This window comes from Heterocephalus glaber, unplaced genomic scaffold (genome assembly GCF_053883595.1).
Source record: "Heterocephalus glaber isolate CG9 unplaced genomic scaffold, H.glaber_assembly_v1.0 deba00001523, whole genome shotgun sequence".
NCBI classification, from domain to species: domain Eukaryota; kingdom Metazoa; phylum Chordata; class Mammalia; order Rodentia; family Bathyergidae; genus Heterocephalus; species Heterocephalus glaber.
The window spans coordinates 10,984,217-11,007,090 of record NW_028258327.1 but is presented as its reverse complement, the minus strand read 5'-3'; positions in this window follow the sequence as shown (position 1 = coordinate 11,007,090).

Below are 22,874 nucleotides of genomic sequence, written 5' to 3'. Positions count from 1 at the left end.
ATCCAGTTTTAAGATTAGCACAATGTTGATTTCCAAAAATGAGTGGTGTTCCTTCTTTTTTCTGCTTTGTTTGATATAATTTATCAGTTAAAATGTATATGAGCCTGCTGTTGTCATATAGGTAGGTTTTCAAGCTAGGAATATACTTTCTTTAATAGAAGCTATTCAAATTTTGTATTTCCTCCAGAGTTAGTTTCATTAATTTGTCTTCCAAGGTATTTCTTAGAAGTTATCAAATTTATTTCAAAAAAGATATTGTAATATGCGTTCTATACCCTTTTGAATTCTGTAAAGTCTGTGGTAATGTCTCCTAGATCTTGATATTGTAATTTGAAAAATGTATAATTAATATTGTGTAATAGGAAGAAAAGTTCTATAGGAGCAGGAGAAATGGGATGGGTAGGGGAAAGGAAAAAAAGGGAAAAGAAAAAAATATGAGAAAAAGAAAAATTGGAAACAAGGTCTTTGCAAATAGATAAGGGTGGAGGGGGTGAAGGGAGGGCAGGGGAATGGGGAAAAAAATAAGAACCAAGATATTCATGTAATGGTACAAGATCCCAATGATGAATGTAATTGTATTTTATACCTAAAAAGTACCAATAAACTTAATAGGAAAAAATTTAAAAAGAAAAAAAGAAAAGATGGCTATTATCAAAAAGACAAAGGCATAGCAAGGATTGGCAAGGATATGAAGAAAAGGAAACTCCTATACACTGCTGGAGAGTGTGAATTGGTACAGCCATTATGGAAAAACAGTATGAAATATCTTTAAAAATAATAAATATAGAACTGCCATACAATCCCCCAATCCTGTTTCTAGGTAAATATGCAAAAGAAATTGAAACAGTAAATTGAAACTGTGCTTACTAGAGAAACAGACTTAATGCAATATATACAAATACATAAGAATTTACAAGATTGGCTTAGACTGTCCACCCACAGAGTCAGGTGTGTAAAGAGTGCAAAATTTCTGTCTGCATGCTGGAGATCTGAAGGATCCAGTTGAAGGCCTAGAGCTCAGGGTAGTGTCCTGTGCAAGTCCATATTAGGAGGCCGAAGGGCCTGAGATAGACGGCTGAAAGCTGAAGGTTCTGCATTGGAACACTGAAGATGATGTCCAAGGTTAAGGGGGTGACTGGAGCTCCTCCAAAGAAACAGAAGCAATTCTTCCTTCTCACCTTTATACCATTCAGGTGACAAGCCACCCTAGGGTCTTCTGTCTTCAGTAAATCCCCTCAGCCACACTCAAAACTATGCTGATCCAATTTAATTGGTGTTTCTTACTCAAGTTGACACAATCCTTTATCACATTCAGCAATAAAAAGGAATTTTTTTTTTTTGTACCAGAGATCGAACTCAGGACCTTGCACTTTCGAGGCAGAGGGCAGCACCACTGAGCTAAATCCCCAGCCCAAGATTTTTCTTTTTGAAAACAACATGCATGAACCTGGAGGATATTATGTAAATGAAATAAGCCAAAAAGAAAGACAAATGCTGCATGATCTCACATATATGTGGAATCTAAAGATGTTGAGCTCACAGAAGTAGAATGGTGAATAGTCAGGGGCTTGGGAGTGGCATGATAAAGAAACACAGATGAAAGAGCACACTTTCAGTCATAAGATAAATTAGCTCTAGCAACCTAATGCATATCATGAGAGTATAGTCTAAAATACTATATTATATACTTGAAATTTTCTAAGAGAATAAATCCTGCATTCTCATTACACACACACACACACACACACACACACCAATTTCAGATGATGGATATGCTAATTATCTTGATAATGATCATTAAAAAATATGTAACAGCTTATATCTAGATATTTCCCCAAAGCCTTAGGCAGTAAGAGGTGGGGCTTTGGGGAGGTGAATGGATAATGGGTATATGATATTTATCACTGGATTAGTGCACTGATGGGTTTACAGCTGGGTGTCATGTTGGGAAGTGAAGCCAGGTGGAAGGAGGTGGTCACCATGGGCGTGGTCTGGAAAGATAGCCTTCCTGTCTTGATGTCTCTCTACTTCCTTTTTGACTTGCCATGAACTGTTTCTCTGTTGTCATGACCCTCTGCCATACCGCCCTGCCTTGGAAACAGCCAACTATGGACTCAAACCTCTACAAACTGTGAGCCAAAATAAAACTTTCCTCCTGTAACTTGAGAGTGTTGGGTATTTTCTTCCGGCAATGAAGACAAAATATATTCAATATATTGAGTCATCATGTTGTATAACTTAAATGTGTCCTATTTTTTATTTGTCAAAAAGAAATAATAGGTAACTATTTCTTTGTGGAAAATAAGAATTATTTGTGTTTATTTAATATGGAAACATCTATCTGCTTTGTTAACTTGTATTACAAGTCTGTTCCTGATAGCATTTGAGTTTTTAGCTCCTGTTCTCACCTGTGCTAAGAAGTTCAGGCTACTGATATTTGCTGTATTAGATCAAATTCTTGATGATAGGAGCTGTGCTTGGCATTTAGTTACTAAGCAGTTGATGGAAACTGAATTGGATAAAAGTGTGTATATAAACAGAACCAGACTTCTTGTCAAAAGTATGAATCCTAGCTTTGCCTTTGTCTTGATTTAATTTTATGATCTTAAATAAATCACTCATCCTCAGGCATTGGGTTTGGGGCTTGTTTGTTTGATGGTAGGAGTTAACTTGTAAAATGAAAACATTGGATCATATTGTCTCTTTAGATTCTCTGCATTTTTAAATGATTGATTCTTCTTTGCTTTTTTTCATGTTCTATGCATATTCATATTTTCCAGACACAACAGTAATAAGTGCATAATATATGTGAACCTGATCTTTTATGGATAGCACAGATCAGAGAAACATAAAATCAGCCGCATTATGCCTCGCCTACCAACTTTAGGCAGGATATTTTTGCCAGATTTTTAAAGAGATTATTCAGTGAGAGGCAGACTGGTTCAAATTATTCATGTCATAAAGCTCATAGTACTTCCTTGAGGCTCTGTTCCCCTGTCACTGTTGATCAATTTTTGGATAGTAGGATAAAGTATTCTTTCCTTAATTTCCTTCTATTTCATTTCATTATTCCCTTTTAGATCAGACAACATTCTCCTTCCCATATTGTTCCTTAGAGTCTTCAAAGATTTTGCAGTAATGTGCTATGCTGTAATAGTTTTCTAAGGTATTTTCAAACCCCTGGAGCTTCATGGAAATTCTGTTGCTTATTTTTGACAGAGAAGTAGAATGTAAATCAAGTTATTAATATTTCAAATCCAATTCATACTACCATATTTAAAATTCCATTTTTGTTTTAAATAGAATAAATTCTCTCATATACTCTATTTCCAAATGACAAAAAGATTATAAGGAAAATGAAAAGTCATATGTCCTACTGTGGCATGTTCATTGCAGAATGGAAAAGAATTGTTACCTGGCTATTTCATAGTTTGCTACTCCAAAAAATCAAACCAAATTGCTATTTTTCTTTATGTTTCTATTCCATGTTATGCATACTCTCCTAACTCCCCCCCTTTATTTTTAATTTTAGTTATTTTTATGTTTCCTGAAATATAATTTCTTGCTATTTAAAAAAGTGCATTCTTCTGTTCTCCCAAATGTTTACCTCCTCAGTTTCTAATGTATTTCATTGCATTTTATTAATTTTACAAACTTTATAGGACTTATTTTCCTCTCATTTCTGTGAAATAGACAATAGTTGACTATCATTAGCAAATTTCATGCTTGCTTATTGTTTTCAGGAAGACATATAATACTCAATGTTACCACAACATCTTTCATTTTGTAATTACAGTATTTTGACTGTTCTCTACTTGGTATTTACATGTAGCTTTTGAAAAAATAAAATAATGGCATATATTTTACAAGTATTTAGAAATTAAAAATACTATCAAGTGAGCCAGGGATTTAGCTCAGTGGTACTGCCACCTGCCTTGCAAGTACAAGGTCCTGTGTTTGATCCCTGGTCCAAAAAAATAAATTACAGTCAAGTATGCTCAGCGATTGAAAGTAAATTACTCTCCTTCCTTGCCATGGTTAATCTGATTACACATGGCCCATCCATGACATTGTCATGAGCATCTTACCATTTGGGTTTCTTTATTTTTCTGTTGGAGGCAGAGCTCTTCAAACAGGTTATATCCCTGAGCCCCTGTTCACATCACAGTTGGTTTTCAGGGTACCTAAACATAAAAACATAAATGTTAGATTCCCATCTATTCATACCAGACAGTAACATGCACTCTGTCTCCTAGGACTCATCACATTTGGTAAAATTATACAAATCATATGTAACTTAGGTCATAGGGTAAGAATAAATTAACCATAATATGCCACTGAGTATGATTGTCACGCTGCTTGTTCTGTGTTCAGTCCAGTGGGCAAGCAAACATGTAAGCCAATGGTTAAAATCCAGTAGGAGGGGCCGAGATTTAGCTCAGTGGATCCGCCGCCTGCCTCGCAAGCACAAAGTCCTGAGTTTGATCCCCAGTACCAAAAAAAAAAAAAAAAAAATCCAGTAGGAAAGTCTGCCACCTGCCTCGCAAGTGCAAGGTCCCGAGTTTGATCCGTGGCACCAAAAAAAAAAAAAAAAAAAAAATCCAGTAGGAAAGTTTATGTAAAGGTATGAGTGGAGTACAATAGAATCACTAGAGTTGAAATAATAAATTGATCATAGGAAATTTGAAAATATTTTCAAAGTGAGATAATATGTGAGCAGTATAGTTTACAGTCCACAGAAAACAGTATGAGTAAACTTATGGGGGTCATATGTTTAGAAGTAAGGGTGTATAGTTATTAGTAAGAAAACAAAAGGCTCAATGTAGTGCAAGCAATAATAAGCATCATATGGTATACTATATATATTACGTATACTATATATTATATTATACTATATATTGTATATCCTTACAAATCCCAGAAAAATATAAATATCTGGAATATAAAATGTGTAATTATATAGGTTTCAAGACCTCTCTTATTCAGAAGTGAACTATTTTTTCATATTTTTTTGCTTTTTCATCCCACTACTAATTAAATCAGGAGTCCATCATTCAAATTCCAAATCCCCAAGTGAAAAATCTAATTAACTCAGTTTGAGAGCACTGACCCATTGCTTGATTTGTTTCAGCTGTTCAAGGTCCACAAAATGGTGCTGTTCTATATTCTTTGAAGAGGATATAAGTGAAAGCATGTTTTTGAAAGTGAAATGACCTGGGAACTACATGTGGCAGATTGACATGCTTTTTAGAAGGATAGTGGCAGATAATGAGTCAAGAAATTTGGACATGAATGAAAATATGAAAGACTATTATTAGAAAGTCACCATCACTATGGAACAAGTCATTCCAAACTTAATGTTGTAAAACAACTATTTTTTTTCATGCTCATATATTATATGTCAGGAATTCAGAAAGAGTACCTCAGAAATACCTTCCTTCTGTTACATGATATCTGAAGTCTCCCGTGGAAAGAAACAATGGTTGAGGATGACTGAATGGCTAGGGGCTTGAATTATCTGAACTCTTTTTTCTTCTTTTTTTTTTTTTTGGTACAGGGGATCAAACTCGGGACCTTGCACTTGCAAGGCAGGCACAGTGCCACTGAGGTAAATCCCCAGCCCAATCTGAAATCTTTTTGCCCAAATAGCTTGTGGTTGATACTGACCATGGGCTGAGACCTCCATTCAAATGCCAGTTACAGCACCTATATGTGGCCTCTTCACATGGCTGCTTGAAATTGCTCAATTACTATTTTAGTAGAAAAAATTAGAGGAAAATGAAAAGTTGAGAAAGTGTTTTCTTGGTTAAGTGAATAAAAAATTAAAATTTATGCATAATATTTTAAAGTTCCTAAAAATGAGTAAGATAGTGATGAAAACCAAGTAGAAATTAAAGTCCATCAATCAAACTAAAATTTCAAGTTGCTGATAATTACAAGGAAAAAGTGTTAACTCCCGTAGTGTATAAATAAACACATGTAAAGTAAAAATACAATAGCTTCTAAATTTACCAAATTGGTGAAGATGAAATTTTTTAATTTTTATTTTTATTAATACATGTTTGCAGTGCATGACAATTACATGTATCATGGGGAGTTTGTACAATTACATAACACATCTTAATTCTTTTATGTTCTCCTCCTAGCCCTCCCTCTCCAAATAATTCCAATTGTCAAGAGTGTAAAAGAAAAAAGACTCAAGTAACTGATGGTGATAGGACAAATTTTCATTAATATTTGGGACAATGATATAGAGAATGCATGATAATATAATTGTATATACTCTGTGGCACATCATTTTAAGTTCTAGGAATTTATTGTCAGGAAATCTCAAACAGGTTCAAAAATACAGATAGAAAGTCATTCAAAACAGTGTGGTTTGTAATTCTGAAAAATTACAACTGATCCGAGAAGCTGAGCCGGTCCCAGCACCCGGAAGGAAGCTCCCCTGCTGCCATCCCTAGCTCCTAGGGCAGAGAAGGTGAGCCACGCAGGCACCAGAAGCAACCCCCACCCTGGTGGAAATGAGAAGACAGGTAAACAAGTCTCAAAAACAGATTTCTGGATCACCTACAGCAACCCCAAAGGGAAACGAGATGGAATAATCTGATACTCAACCACCTGGACTCTCTGAATTGGCAACAAAAGAGGATCTGGGAAAAATGAAATCAGAAATAATTACTCAGATAACAGCAAAGATTTTGCTCATGGTACAAGACATGATTAATAAATCTAGAGAGGACACAGATTAAAAAAATAGAGGATCTGAGGAACATGATGGAATCCCAACATAGGAAACAAATGGAATCCATAAAACAGATGCAAACAGATTTCCAGGATATTAAAAACTCCATTGAAAGTCTGCGCAGCACAATGAACCAATGTGAGGATAGAATTTCAGATATAGAAGATAAGATTGCAATTAGTGACCAGGAAAAGAAAAATTGCTTTAAAATTGTAAAGGAACACAAGAAATTAATCCAGCAGCTGCTAGACGATGCAAAGCAGAATAACATAAGACTGATTGGAGTCAATGAAGAAAGAGGAGAGAGTGCAGATGACATAAAAAAACTGTTCACAGAAGTGATGGCTGAAAACTTCCCGAGAAGGGGAAAAGAACCTGACATACAGATAAGTGAGGCATATAGGACTCCAAATAGCTTTGATCAAAAAAAAACTACACATAGGCATATAATAGTTACAGCAAATCCTTAAGGCAAGAAGACCTTGGAGTGATGTATTTCAAGCCCTAAAGGAAAACAGCCTCCAACCCAGATTGATGGACCCTGAAAAATTATCTTTCAAAATGGATGGAGAAATAAGATACTTTCATGATAAAGAGCACCTCAGGAACTTCATGAATACCAAACCGGCACTCCAAAAAATTTTAGATAATGCCCTAGGAAATGGCGATGAGGATCACAACACCAGGAAACCCAGCAGAATGAATCCACTGGGTGTGACAAATTAAATGCAAAGGGGGAGAATCCAACAAAAAGAAAAAGTCAGGACAAGGCTTTTAAAACTTTGAACTTCATCTCCCTAATGAGTGTATAATTCAATCTTGTTATTGTACTGTTTAGTATTTTTCTGATTCTAGAGTTGCACACCTTTCCTTGTGCTATACTGGCTATTTAGCATCTTCTTATGTCTACTTTTTAATTGAGTTGTCTATTAATGAGCTCTAAGAATTCTTTATATATTGTGGTCATAGGTTATATGCATTGTAAATATGGCCTGTTTAAGGACTACTTTTCATTTTAATGATGTCATTTAAAGTTCTAAATTTTGATGGAATCTCATTTATCAATTTATTTCTTTTATACAGCATGTCTTTTGTATACTAGGTAGTTCTTGCCTGCCCTAAATTCATAAACATTTCCCCTTATAATTTCTTCTTAAAGTTTTATACTTTTAGGCTTTCATATTTAGGTTCATAGATCCCTTCAAGTTATTTTCATGTATGGAAATAAAGGGTTGAGGTTAATTTTTTATATATGGATACCAGGTGTTCTAGTGCCGTTTGCTGAAAACACTATCTCTTCCTCAGCTCTTGAATTGAGTTTATATTCTATAAAATGCTAAGGTTAAATAAACTTTTAAACCTCAGTGGACCATATATGTGTGGTTCTATTTCTAGATTCTCCGTTTTATTCCAATCATCTATATGTCTTTCCTTACACCAACACTGCCTTGATTACTGTAGTTTTAGAAGTCTTAAAATTAGGTACTAAATGTCTTCCAACACTGTTTTTTGTCTTTTTTTTTTAATTTTCTAGGTCCTTTGTACTCCTACATAACTTTTAAATTTCAATATCCAATTCTTCATTTATAGCATGTATACACAGACCTGAATTTTTATATATACCTTGTGTTTTCTAATCCTGCTAAATTCAAATACAAGTTCTATGGGCTCCTAGAGATTTCTTAGTATTTTCTCTGTAGATGATCATTTCATCTACATATAAAGACTTTACTTCTACCTTGCCAATTCTATCCTAATTGTGTCATTTTATTGCCAGACTATTTTGGTGGGGCCTAGGTTTCAAAGTTTAATGGACAGATAAAGAGTAAGCATATCTGCCTTTGTTCCCCACCTTAAGGAGAAAGCATTGTATCTTTTTCATTCATATAAGGCATTCTCACTGGAAGTATGGAGTACATGTCTTTAATGTGTTGAGAAGGTTCTGTTCTACTTCTAGTCTCCTGATAGCTTTTACCATGAACAGCTGTAGAATTTAGTCCAATACTTTTTCTCCAACTAGTGACAGGATCATTTGACTTTTTCCTTTCCTCTGTTAAAATGATAACTTTTGGGGGTGGATCTTCCAATGCTGAACCAACACTGCCATCTCTATAACAAAACCACTTTCTACATCCTGCCAGATCTGACTTCTAATTGTTTTGTTAAACAAATTTCTCTCTATGTTCATACTTTTTTCTTCTATTATCAATGTTGAGTTCCTAAAATGAGTGGAGAAGTGTTCCTTCTTTTTTCTGCTTTAATTGTTTGATATAATTTATCAGTTAAAATGTTTATGAGCCTGCTGTTGTCATATAGGTAGGTTTTCAAGCTAGGAATATACTTTCTTTAATAGAAGCTATTCAAATTTTATATTTCCGTCAGAGTTAGTTTCATTAATTTGTCTTCCAAGGTACTTCTTAGAAGTTGTCAAATTTATTTCAAAACAGACTTTTGAAATATGCTTTCTATATTCTTTTAAATTCTGTAAAATCTGTGGTAATGTCTCCTAGATGTTGATATTGTAATTTTAAAAATGTATAATCGATATTGTGTAACAGGAAGTAAAGGTCTAAAGGAGCAGGGGAAGTGGGAGGGGTAGGGGAAAGGAAAAAAAAGGAAAAGAAAAAATATGAGAAAAGGAAAAAAATGGAAACAAAGTCTTTGCAAATAGGGAAGGGTGAAGGGGATGAAGGGAGGGCAAGGGAAGGGGAAAAAAAAATTATAACTGATCCTTCATAAAAGTAAAAAACTGATTAAGCCAGAGGGAATTTTTATGTGCATTGTCATTAAAATAATTTTGTATATTTACATTTGGTAGCAAAATAAGATGTCCAAAATAAGAATATTATGAAAGGGAAATCCAGCTAATGCAATATCATAAACTAATTTTTTAATTGCTCATAGAAAATAGTTCATAAAAAATTAAGCCTTTTTGCTGCCTGCTACACAAGCGCAATGACCCGAGTTCAATCCCCAGTACCCAAAAAAAAAAAAAAAGCCTTAACTAAGAGATGGAATGAGGGAAGAAAAGGAATTTAAAAAAATTAAGATATGTCATGTACATGTACCAACCCCCAACAATGAATGTAATCATTATGTTTCACAAACATGTACTAATAAAGATTTTAGAAAGAAATGCATATTTAATAAAATACTAGCATTTAAATGAAATATTCACCTGGAACATTTATCCATTCATTAAATGAATGCAAATATTGAGCCTTTGCTTTGTTGCAGATAGATTTTCTGGGTTGTAGAAATATAGCAATGAAGAAAACAGTCATAAATTGAAAAGGAGAGTGATGGTGTGCCTAACCTGGTCTTATCCTCCGCAACCCACTAGGATATTGATTCTCATGAGACATGTCTTTTTATCTCTTTGTTGGAGATTCAGAATGCTAGCAGATAAAAAAAAGGGGAGGAATGGAATGGTAGGTGAATGCATTATAGTATGAAGATCTAGGAGCAGAAAATATTGGCTAGAGAATTAATAGTCTCTGGGACTCAAAGGAGTTCTTTCATGGTTTTGTGAAATGGGGCTGTAAAAATGCTAGGGTTTGTGTTGGCAGAGCACAGAAAAGAAATAAAAAGGATTTTAAGAAGGAAAGTTGGTGACTTTGAGTGCCTTTCAAGATGTTTAGTAAATGAAATAAAGATTTGTATTTATCTGAAATTACTTCTGGTTCCAAAGCCTGATTTACAAGCATTTGAGTATGCAGTACAATGCACAACTAGAGAATCTCAACTTAGGGAGTTGGAAAAGACTTCACTGAAATAAGGATATCTAAACTCAGTAAGATACATGTCCAAAAGAGATAGAGATCCCAGGGAGAATGATGCAATTTAAAGAGCACTTATTTAAATATCTTAAATAAGATAACAGAAATCTAGTCTGTGAAAAAATCTATAGTTTAGGAAGTAGGCAGGACATGATGTCACCTTGGACATGGATTTCATCATGCCATGGGGATTATATTTGAGGCCTAAATCTAGTAAGGGTCCTGAAATCTGATGTTTTGGAGGATAAAACAAAGCTTAGCATTAGAGGAGTATTCTTCTATTTTTTTCCCATAGGTACTATACACAAAATAATTTGTGTTCATGAAATGGAAAACTCAATATTGTGAACATGTTGATTCTTTTCAACTTAATCTATAGGTTAAAGGTAATCTCAATCAAAATCCCAGCAAGCTATTTTGTTGACATTAGAAAACTGATTCTAAAATTCATATGGAAAGGTGAAAGAACTAGATTAGGGTGTTAGTTACTTTTCTCTCATTACTGAGACAACATACCCAACACCCAAAGTTAAAGGAGAAAAATTTTACTTGGCTTACAGTTCCTAGAAATTTCAGTCCATAATCGGCTGGCTCCAAGGCAGAGTGGCAGAGGGGTGACAGTTCATGGAGGCAGAAGACAGCAAAAGCAACAAGGGACCTTAACAGAGTCTTACTGCTCCTTTTATCTTATTCTGACTACTTAGGGAAGATAGCACTCATGCCTTTAATCCTAGTCCCCTCAGGCCTAGCCCCACCATGAATCAATCACATGATTCACCCACCTCTGAAAAACCATGAAGCTTGGGGGAACATCTAAATACAAGCCATAACAATTAGCTGATATTAATGAAGAAGCACAAAAAAGTTGTAGAACTCATACTTTCATATTTCAAAATTTCCTGTAGAGATACAATAATATACACATGGTATTAACTAAAGAATAGAGACACAGATTAATGGAGCACAATAGAAAAACAAGAAATAGACTTCTACAGAGTAAATTAAATTTGACAATGTGAAAAGGCAATTCAAGGGAAAAAAGACAGTCTTTTTAGAACAAACAGCTGGAACATTTGGACATCCACATGCAAAAAAGTGAACCTAGACAAAGACCTCATATTTTTCACAAAAATGTACTCAAAATAGATCATTGATCTAAATATAAAATGCAAGACTATAAAAATCCTTGAAGAAAATCTACTTGCCCTTGGTACAGTGATGAGTATTCTGAAACAATATTAAAAGGATGTCCTATGAAAGAAAAAATTAATGAACTGTATCTGTCCTCAAACTCCAATCACCTCCCAAAAGCCCCACCTCTCAACACCATTAGCTTGGGAATCAGGATTTTAATGTATATCTTTTGGTGAATACAAACATTCATAGCAAAAGACAACCCAAGGAGTAGAAGAAGATATTTATAAATCTGACAAGGGATTGCTATACAGATTATATAAAGAATTCCTACAAATAAATAACAAATAAGATTCAAAAGTAACAAAGAACTTGAATATACATTTCTCCTAAGAAGATATAAATATGACAAATAAGCACATAAAAAGATATTCAGCATCATTAGGGAACTAATCATTAGGGAAATGCCAATCAAAGCCACAATAAGACTTTAGAGGGTAGTGTTGCTTAGGATGTGGAGACATTGGAACACTTGCACAGCTGAAGAAAATAAAAAATGATGTAACTACTATATAAAACAGCTTGGTGGTTCCTTTGTAGATTAAAAGTAGAATTACCATATGATCCAGCAATTCTATTTAGTGTAGCTGTATACCTCAAATAGCTAAAAACAAGAACTCAAACACATAGATATATACCCTTAATCATAGTTTACTTACACTGTCCGAGAGATGGAAGCAACCCAAATATCCACAGACAGATGAATGGATAAACAAAATGTGGTATTTACATACAATAGAATATTATTCAATCTTTAAAAGGAATGAAATTCTAAGTCATATACAGCATGAATGAACCTTAAAGGCATGGTAAATGAATAAGCCAATCACAAAAGACAAAGATTGTAAGATTGTTCTAGTATGAGGTATCTAGAGTAGTCCAATTTATAAACACAAAAAATAAACTGGTGGTTGCCAGGGGTGGGGAGGATAGGAGAAATGGGGAATTATTATTTAATGGATACATAGTGTTGCAAAATAAAGGAAGTTCTAAAGATGGATAGTGGTGATAGCTACTTAACTATGTGAATGTATTTAATGTCACTACACCATACATTTTTAAATGGTTAAGATGACAAATATTATGTTATATGTGTTTTATCCATTTAAAAATAAATTTGAAAGTTAAAACTATTCTGTTAAAGGGACCTGTTATTAGAATGAAAAATAAGCCATAGACTTGAAGTGAAAATTTTCTGCACATATATATGTGATAAAGAATGTGGATCCAGGGGGCCAGGGATTTAGCTCAGTGGTTTCTCCACCTGCTGCACAAGTCCAAGGACCCGAGTTTGATCCCCGGTACCAAAAAAAAAGAATTTGTATCCAAAATATTCTTGAAACTCAAAAATAAGAAAGCAACCCAATTTTTAAAGGACAAAGGATATGAATTGTTACCTCACTAAATAAGCACACACACTTAGGAAGAGATTCTTACGCTTGCATGTCATTAATGAAATGCAAATTAAAATAAAAATAAGATGAAAATATATACTATTAGACTCTTTGAAAGTGAAAATAATAATTAATGGCAAGGATGTAGAGCAATATGAACTCTTATTACTGACAGAAATACAAATGGCATTACTACTCTGGAAGAGAGTTTGGCAGTTTCATACAAACACTCTCCTGGGGTATTTACTGAAATGAATTAAAAAATGTGTCTGCATAAAGATAGCAATCTGGCTTAGAGACAAACACCCTGCCTTGGGGTGGTAGAAAGAATTATTCTCAACAAAATAGCATCTAAGCCTTTATCTCATATAGGGTAAGATCCAAATTTACAATATCCATGAGTTACAGAAGGCTTGAACAAGAAAAGAGTATAAAAACAGTACAAATTGGGTGTGGCAGCACACCTGTAATCCCAGCACTTGGGCTGAAAGCAGGAGGATCACTGTGAGTTTGAGGCCAGCCTGGACTACATAGTGAGTTCAAGGACAGTCTGAACTACATAGTGAGATCCTATCTCAAAAAATAAAATAAGCATTTCAATATTGAAACTACTACATAGAAATTTGCAAAATCTAAGTTGGGCATGGTGGTACACGCCTATACTCCCAGCACTCAGGAGGCTGAGGTAGGAGAATCATCATGAGTTCAAGGCCAGCCTGGGCTACATAGTGAGTTCAGGGCCAGCCTCAACTACAAAGCAAGACCTTGTCTCAAGAAAAAAAAAAGCAAGCAAGCACAGCAAGCAACCAAGCAAGCAAGCAACCAAGCAAGAAAGAAGAAATTTGCAAAATCTAAAGAATGTCCAGTTGTTTTAGAGAAAAAGAAAAAAATTAAAACTTCCTCTGCAAACAAGACCAGAAAAAGCCATTAAGGGAAAATTGGATAATTTATACTGAAGAAAACGAGATTCAAAAGAAGTTTTAAAATAAGTGTTGTCAAAATATTTAGAGAAATTAAAAAGCAAGAGAATCCATCAAGAATAAGGGTTTTATAAGGGGAAAAAATATTTGAAAAGGAACCAAACGGAGATTCTGGAAATGAAAATAGGCATTGCAATTTTTTTAAGCAGTTCAATAGAAACGCTGAACTGTGGGCTACTAAGAGATCAAACCTGATGAGAGCTGAAAATGCCACTCAAACAAAAAAGAAATGATCAGCTGAGCAGGGCAGTGACTGTGAGACTAGAAAGAAGTGAAACTTAAGAAGTACTCTTAGAAATTACAATTACTCATTCCTATCAGAAAATTCATTCCTGACTTAGGAGCATTGTGGTATGAGTTGATGCTGTAGTTCCTTCCCAACATCTGGCACATGGCATTGAATGATGTTGTTCTTGTGCTGTTGTTATCATCAAAGTTCATCAGCAATTACCGAAAGCTAAAAATGAGCTGGTATGTTTCCTACTATGTTAAAGAAATATGGAGTTTATCTTTTGTTGCCTTCCATTATCAAAATACTTCACAGAACAGAGTGGCACTATAGAGCTACTCTGTTTCTGCTGTAATACATAAAAACTGACTGAAATATGAACTAAATCAGGTAGCTCAGAACACATACATCATTTTATGCAATAATTAACTAAATGATAAAGGAACCAAATCAAATCGGCATTTTGGGACAGAAGTATTAAATCCATGACATTGTAAAAGAGTAGGAGTGGCAGCAACAACAGTATTTTTTACAGTGCTGAAACAACTTAAAATGTTTTGAAAGCACATGAAAAAATGTAACAAAATTAAAGAGATGAAGTTTTAAAGGTTTTTTTTTTTAGAATATGCACATATCTTAGTTACTTTTTCTCATTGCTGAGACAAAATACCTGAGACTCAAAGTTAAAGGCGGAAAGGTATATTTTGGCTCACGGTTTGTAGAGGTTTTCAGTCCATAGGTGGCTGGATCCAAGCAAGGTGGCTTGACAGGGCAGGCAGAAGACAGCAAAGCAGCAAGCAGCAGCAGCCTGTCTCTCCCTTTATCCCTTCTAAAATTCCTGCCTTTTGGGTGGTGCCACCCATACCCAAGATGGGCCTTCCCATCATCCACACCCAGAGCTGTGCTAGACCAATCATTGCACTGATTTAGCAATCACGCACCCTTAATCACAGCACCACACACTCTCTTCCAGCCCCCTTTATAACTTCTCACCTATGACTGCTTGAGGCTTTGTGAGGACATCTAGAAATAAGCCATAACAAATATGCAAGTGTGGTTTTTTGTGGACAAAATGAATGACTCTCAGCCAAATGAATGAATTTTATAAAAATATGTAATGCTCAAAAGTCTGCAGCAAAAGAAATAGTCTTGTATTCCTGGTGGTACAATAATATGTATAAATTTAAAATAATGTTTTAAGCAAACAGTAAGAAGTCTAAGAGTATTTTTATTTTTTAACATAATAATTTAACTCTCAAGAACTTACTTTAAGAAAATTATAGAAATGAAGAAAAGTATACATTGAATCATGAATAATATCAAAAACATTGAGCATAATTTATATAGTTGATGAAAGGTGGTTGTAATAAATCAGTTTTGCTTTGTTGGAATTCTATAACCATAAGAATTCTACTAATAAATAATTGTTAGAAACTTGTGCATGATTGTTCTCCCTTTGCTCTTTCCTCTGCTGGATCCATTGGCTTCCATCCCTTTCCCTGATCTCCCTTTGGGAGGCTGACAACCACAGGATACACCCTATTGGCTTTCTGCGCTCTGGCTTTCCTTTGTCTTTGACCACTGAAGGTAACTGACAAGAGATCAAAGAAAGCAAAGAGAGAAAAAGGTCAGTAAATAGGTAGTTCCATTTTAAAGATTGACTTAGGATTTTTTTTTTTTACTGTACAACGGTGTGAAAGCAATATTCATACAACAGAAAATATGGTTAAAATTTTTAATTTTGATCTTTTCCTGGGCCAGTGGTATGATACTTTCTTATGATTCGGGGTAGTGACAGCATGCTGCAGTTCAGTGAGTCATGAAACCATGCAGGAGAATGACCCATACTCTATAGTGCACCATGTTGTGTGAGTTTTTTGGATACAGGTATTTAACAAATTACATGAGATTTTTAACACTTAAACTAAAATGGTTTTTGTGCTATATGATCTTGCCCAATTATAGATTAACATAAGTCTTCTGAGCACATGTAAGCTAGGCTAGCCTAACGCATGATGTTTAGTAGGTTAAATATGGGTTAATCAGACATAATCCCCTTAAAAGTTAAGAGCATCTGCTGCTTTAGAGCAGCTTCTCTAGCAGAAGCTGTGCCCCTTTAAAGCCTCAGTTCTCACGAAGCTGACCTTTACCACAGCAGTTCCCACAGAGCTCCGGGGAAGCCAGGTGCTCTTCTTTTGCATGCTGGGCTCTTTAGCTTCCTGTGGCTGCAACTCCTTGAGGCCCCAACATCCCTGCTTGTTCCTTAAACCCAACCACACTTCTGTGCCACATCCCTTCATAACATCTCTTCATTTAGACTTTCTTAATAAATTCCATACACAGACCAAGATAAATGGGAATTTTTTATGTTTTAAAATTGCATAGTCCATATGAACTAGTGAAAACAGAAAAGCTTGTAGAGTAACACGTGAACATGTAAAGAGAAATTGCTTTTGAGAAGTATTGTATGTGAAAGATACACTGCCTTTATCTGTTTTCTACTTTCTAATTTTTTCATAGTAAACATATTTCTTTGATGATTTTTTACAAATTAGATAAACATATTTTAATACACCCACACATATACAAACCCTACATAAGGTATATAAACATGCATGGCAAACATGTGCTAATAAAAACGTATATTAAATTGTCTTTTATTATCTTCAATTGATTTTGTTATTCTACATTCTTTTATGAAAAAATTCTTAGACTTGTTGTCCTTCTCAAAAGAATAACTTGCTGAAAATTAGTTTTAACTTTCACTTAAGTAAGATCATGCTACTCTTGAAAGGAGCTGATGTGAGATCAAATTTTGTCCCTGCTTTTCAGAGGATGGAAACTTTAGCACATTGCCACAAAAAATATTCATTGAGTGTAATTGAGGCAAGCCTCTGAATTTTGTGTGTGTGTGTGTTTGCAGGGCACAATTAATGTACATCTATATTTTTGTTGTTGTTTACACACTTTGCACCTAAGAAGACAGAGTAACTTTTCTGTTTAGAAATGTGAGAATATCTAGACACCCTCCACCTCCAGTTTTCTCTTGACATCAGCCTCCTTGCAGAGACAGTTAAGCCCTCCTTTGCACCTTTCCTGATGCAAGCCACACAGGAGCTGGATCTGGTGAATTAGATGACAGAAGACCTCCCCAAGTCCAGTGTTTTCACTAAACAGATGAAATCTTCCTCATTCTGGATTTAACTAGCAAGACAATCTAGTTGATGGACTTAAAGTCATCAATCTACTTCCTGATCTTTAGCAGTGAAAAAATTGATATTTTGGCACACATGTTTACTCTTTTATTTCTTCAATATTGAGCAAATGTTTGGGAAACAGGGATGGCAATAATTGGTGACCACCTCAGACCTCAGAAACCCCAGCAATTGATTCGTTGTTCTTTTACAGTCATTAAGTATACATGGATTAATGATAAAGGATCTTGGTTATTTCAAGGTTTGCTTTGTATCATCCTAACTCTGCATAAGAAAGGGCTCCATACTATTCTTAAACAGGTGTGAATCTCTTGGAGAATATAGATCATACAGCAAAGAAAGCAGAGTGAATATCATTTGGGGCACAGGTAACTCCCACACACCAGAACTATAATGGCAGTTACTGAGCTCTATGTTGGACTTCCCTTTCTCTTATCTTTCTAGTCCTGGAGTGTCTAGAGTTGGCAAAATCAGTATCTGAGACCTTTGTTACTGTCTTCAAAACTTCATGTTTTATAGCTCTTGGTGATACAGCATTAAAAGATAAAGAATAGGCCACCCTGGTCTAACATATTTCTTCTTAACATTAAAACAGTAAGTTAAAGATAGTGTTGCCTTTCTAGTTTTCTATATTCTAAGCATTAGTCACTCAAATAAGTTTGAAATCTTTTATTAGTAAATCTATTAATTGCACTTGAATAGATCTTTATTTCATGTGTCACTGTGCACTCTTCTTCTTAAATGAAATAATTTCAGTGCAATAAATTTATGTCAACATATTTTATTGTTACCATTAATGCTATTTTAAATATTACATTCATTACGTGATCTGTTAAGAAAATTCTACTGAAAGTAAATCATCAATTCACTTTCTCAGACTCCAGAAAAACTAATATATTATGTTGACAATATGGCACCAAAAGGAAAATTTAGCTTGGATATACTTCACACCATATGGAGAAGTATGCTAGTACTGCTTGTCTACAATGAATAAATTTGTTCATTGATTCAAGTATATTCAGTACTTACCATGTATCAAGCACTGTGTAGTTAGCTTTCAAGAATCCCTGAAGGAAAGAGAAACATTAATTGACCAGTCAGACAAATAATTGTAAAATTATAAATAGCAAAAAATACTATAAATAAAGATGTAAAATATGACCAGAGTTAACAGGAAAATAGGAATCCTGGGTAAATAGCACAGTGATCCTTTTGCCCCTTTTGTTAATAAAAATTTTCAGACTCCAAAATTTGCCTCTTGCCTCTAAGCTAAATCACCACATTAACTTACAATATCTGCAATGAATTCTTTCTTTAAATTTTATTTAAGGAAAACTATCTAAAGAAAACAAATTTTTCAGTGTTACAGGCACTGTGTTCCAGAAACCAAGACACCTGAGCTCTGTCTCTGACCTTTGCCCAAACTCCAACAAGATATTTAAGAAACTAACTGTAACTCTGTGGCCCTAGTTGCTTTGCTTGCAAAATGAAAGTGTTGGGCAAGATCACTACAAGGACTATATCATTATAGTCTCTGGTTCTATATTTTGAGAAAAAGACTCTCTAGGACTGTAGAATAAGCCTGTCATAGAAAAACTTCAAAGATGTTGGCATTATGTGAAAGGACAGAACTGAATTCTTTAGTTCCTCATTAAAATACTATATAATAATATAGCATTCATAAATTAGGAAAAACAGAAATATGTTTTGATTTTAAGTATAGTATCTGCTTATGCTGGAATGTAATTTTCCAGAAGTACATCTGTTCCTCAGTAAAAGCTGGTACAGAATACACCAAAATAGTGACTAGAAGATAAATTATTAATCTACATATAAGTAGTAGTCACCACAAAATATTTCCTTTCTCCCAAATATAATGTAAGTCCACCTGCTGTACACACTTCTGGAAAGATTCCATTTTCCTGAAACATACAAGGTGTTGATAATTAATTATCTGTTTAATAATTTCTTTTTCCTCCACTACCACAATATCTCATTCACTGATGATTTATTGGTTTTGCTAAGGAAACAAACAACCAAAATTCTTAGAGTCTTAGAATAACAAATCTATTTCTTTTTCAAGATTATGTCAACTATAGGGCCGGGGATTTAGTTCAGTGGTTTCGCCGCCTGCTGCGCAAGTGCAAGGACCCGAGTTCAATCCCCGGCGCCAAAAAAAAAAAAAAATGATTATGTCAACTGAGCCTGGGGATTTATCTCAGCCTGCCTTGCAAGCACAAGGTCCTTAGTTTGATCCCTGGTACAAAAAAAAAGATTATGGCAACTGAGAATTTGCTTAACAATCAACAGGGCTTGGCTAGGTATGAATCTAGTCTGCTGTTTGGGTTCAAATTTTCTCCACATATTTCTCACTCTAGGACCTCTAGGACCACGACTAAAGAAAAAATGACTACATGAGGCACAGTTTTATAGCAAATGGCAATAATGCAAGGGGAAACAGAAATCTGTGACACTTCTTATGCCTCTTACACAACTCATTGATCAAAGTAATCACTTGGACAAGGCCCAAATCAGTGGACAAGAGTGCCCACCATGCTGGGGAGGGAAGAATGGATTCCTGATAGTAATAAGTCTGTAAGAGCGGACTCACACTCACTACATAGCACCTTACATGGCACAATGTAGATACCCACTTTATTATTTTAAGATTATAGAGAATTGGAGAGCATGATACTCATGTCCTCATACCTAGCCTGTGTTCTCTTGCCTATCTTTGAAATAAAGATGTTCTCCCCTGACATGATAACAATGCCTGATGACCTTAAATTTCCCCCAATTTAGCATGGATTAGGGAAGAGTATACTATCATACCCTCAGCTCTTAGTTTCTGCCATACTGTCAATGTTCAATATGTTATTTTAAATAAATATTTAGATAAGTGAATTATCTATAAGCTAAATGATACCTGCTTCTATTTTTGTTTTTTTAACAAAAAAGTAAAAAACAAAGTTAAGGATGAGATCTAGTAAATGATATGTCCTTGGAGGCTCTAGTAACATATTATGTATGCATCACATTATGTTTACATCACATTATGTATACATCAAGAAAGCAATGATCCCTTTGTGAGTTCTATTTAAATCTTATGGTATGCTAGTTGTTTATAGTTTTACAAGTCAAATTTATCCTACTAAGATTATATGGGCACCATGGAAATTGTCTTATAGGCAAATAAATTTCTGTTCTCATGCTTTATGGATGATTATTATTCTCTTAAAAATTAATATTAAATTTGTGGTCTCTTGCTTTGATGTATTGCCTTTATGTTTTATTACAAATGCTTTCCACATACACACTGAGCCCAAATTTTTGTTTGATATATATAGATATATAAATAGATACAGATATAGATATAGATTTAGACAGAGAGAGAGAAAGAAAAAGAGAGAGAGACTTTTTCTACAGATTTGCTATCTGGTTTGGTAGATATGTTTTGGAATAGTTATAACAAAATCTAATGAGTACCAAATTAGCAAAACATAAAACTTGAAATCCAGAGAAAGGACATAACTTCCTATAAGAATGGATTAGGAAAATTTCATGAAATAAGCAGAATCTAACTGAACCTTAGAAAATGAGTATGATTTTTATAGCCAAATTAAGAATAGCATTTCAGGGAGAAAAAATATGATAAATAAAAGCTGTATGGTGCATAATCAAACAATATCAAGACAGTAAGAATGCTGTTTTGGATAGGATTTGTTTCCCAAAAACATCGTGCCCTGGAAGATTGGGCCCCAATATAACAGTATTGAGAGACAGTAGAATCTTAAGAGGTGAGCCTTGTGGGAGATAGGTCATAAAGGAATTAATAGCCATCTTGAGGGAATGAGTTAAGTCTCCCAGGACTGGATTAGTTGCTATGAGAGTGCCTTGTTAAAAGACAAGACCACCTCACATGACCTCTTCTACACACACAACTCTCCATGCACTCCTGAGATGTGGTATCATGCCCCATGTAATACCATCCACCATGTTATGGGATAGCACAAGGCCCTCAACAGACATGGCCATCCAAGCTTGGACTCTTCAGCTTCTATAATTTTGAGCCAAAATGTACTGCTTTTCCTTATAAAACATGCAATATCAAGTGTCTTAGTAAATCAACACAAAATGAACTAAGACTCAGAGTCATATTGTGAATAAGGACATGAACTAAGTAATCTAAATTTGATTTTTTAAGTATTATAGAACCATGAAAGTTTTCCTCTAGGGAAGGTATCCTAGTCAATGTATATTTTAGGACAATTAATATTATAATAATATAGCAGTAATTACTTTTGAGTAGTTCCTTCTTGAGGAAAAGTAACATACAGATAATTTAGGAGAATTTTTCATTAAGGTATGAAATGATTACACCTAAATGAAAGTGGATGATTATAATGCTGTAAAAGAAAACATAATGAATACAGAATCAAATATATTGTGATCAAAACAGAACTGCATGGCCAGGATTTAGTTTATGCCCTAGAATTTAGATCTAAGAAGACTAAGAGCAGAGTACTTACAAAACGGAGTTGGGCTTATGTCTAGAATCCTAAAACAGAAACACTGTAAATGTCAATAGTTAGTTAGCACAAAGATAGGCATGATTCTGAAAATATGAGCAAATCAAAGAAATACAGCTTAGGTATAGGTTATTGGTGTCATTATCTAGAATCCAAACTGAATAGGGCATCCAGATAGGAATTTAGAAGATAGAGTCCATAAATTCATTTTTAAAACAGCTAATACTAGACATAATTTATTACCTGAATAAAATGAATCAATATTGAATCATCTGGCCCCAACCTACAAATTTTTTTCACATTATTCTAAAGCTTATTCAGATTCTGAAATTTTGTGTTTCGAGTTTTTCCATTCTTTAGCAATGTTTTCTAAAGTAAGATCTCTAATAGAAAAAAATATATACTAATACATCTCAATAGACACCTAGAAAAATAAAGAAAAGTGTTAGGGTGGAGGGAGGATGTTGGGGCTAGAGAAAAAGTGTGCCATTGTATTAGGTTAAACTGAAATCATTAGTAAAGATTTAATAAAAGCAAAATTTGCACATAATAAGGCAAATTTATCAAAGATATATTTCATTCCCTAAAGTATACTTCTATATTTTCACTGCTCATGTATTACTGTATTACCAAACAGAATATTATCAAGTGACAGAAACATTACTTGTGATTTTGTTTATCCATGTGTTCATTTGTTGTATGAGTCATGACTTCAATATACAGAAGCTTGACTTTCTGCCAGAAACTCCACTTTTAGATGAAGCACTGTACCATTGTTCCTTGAAAACTGTTAACAAACAAGGAGAGGG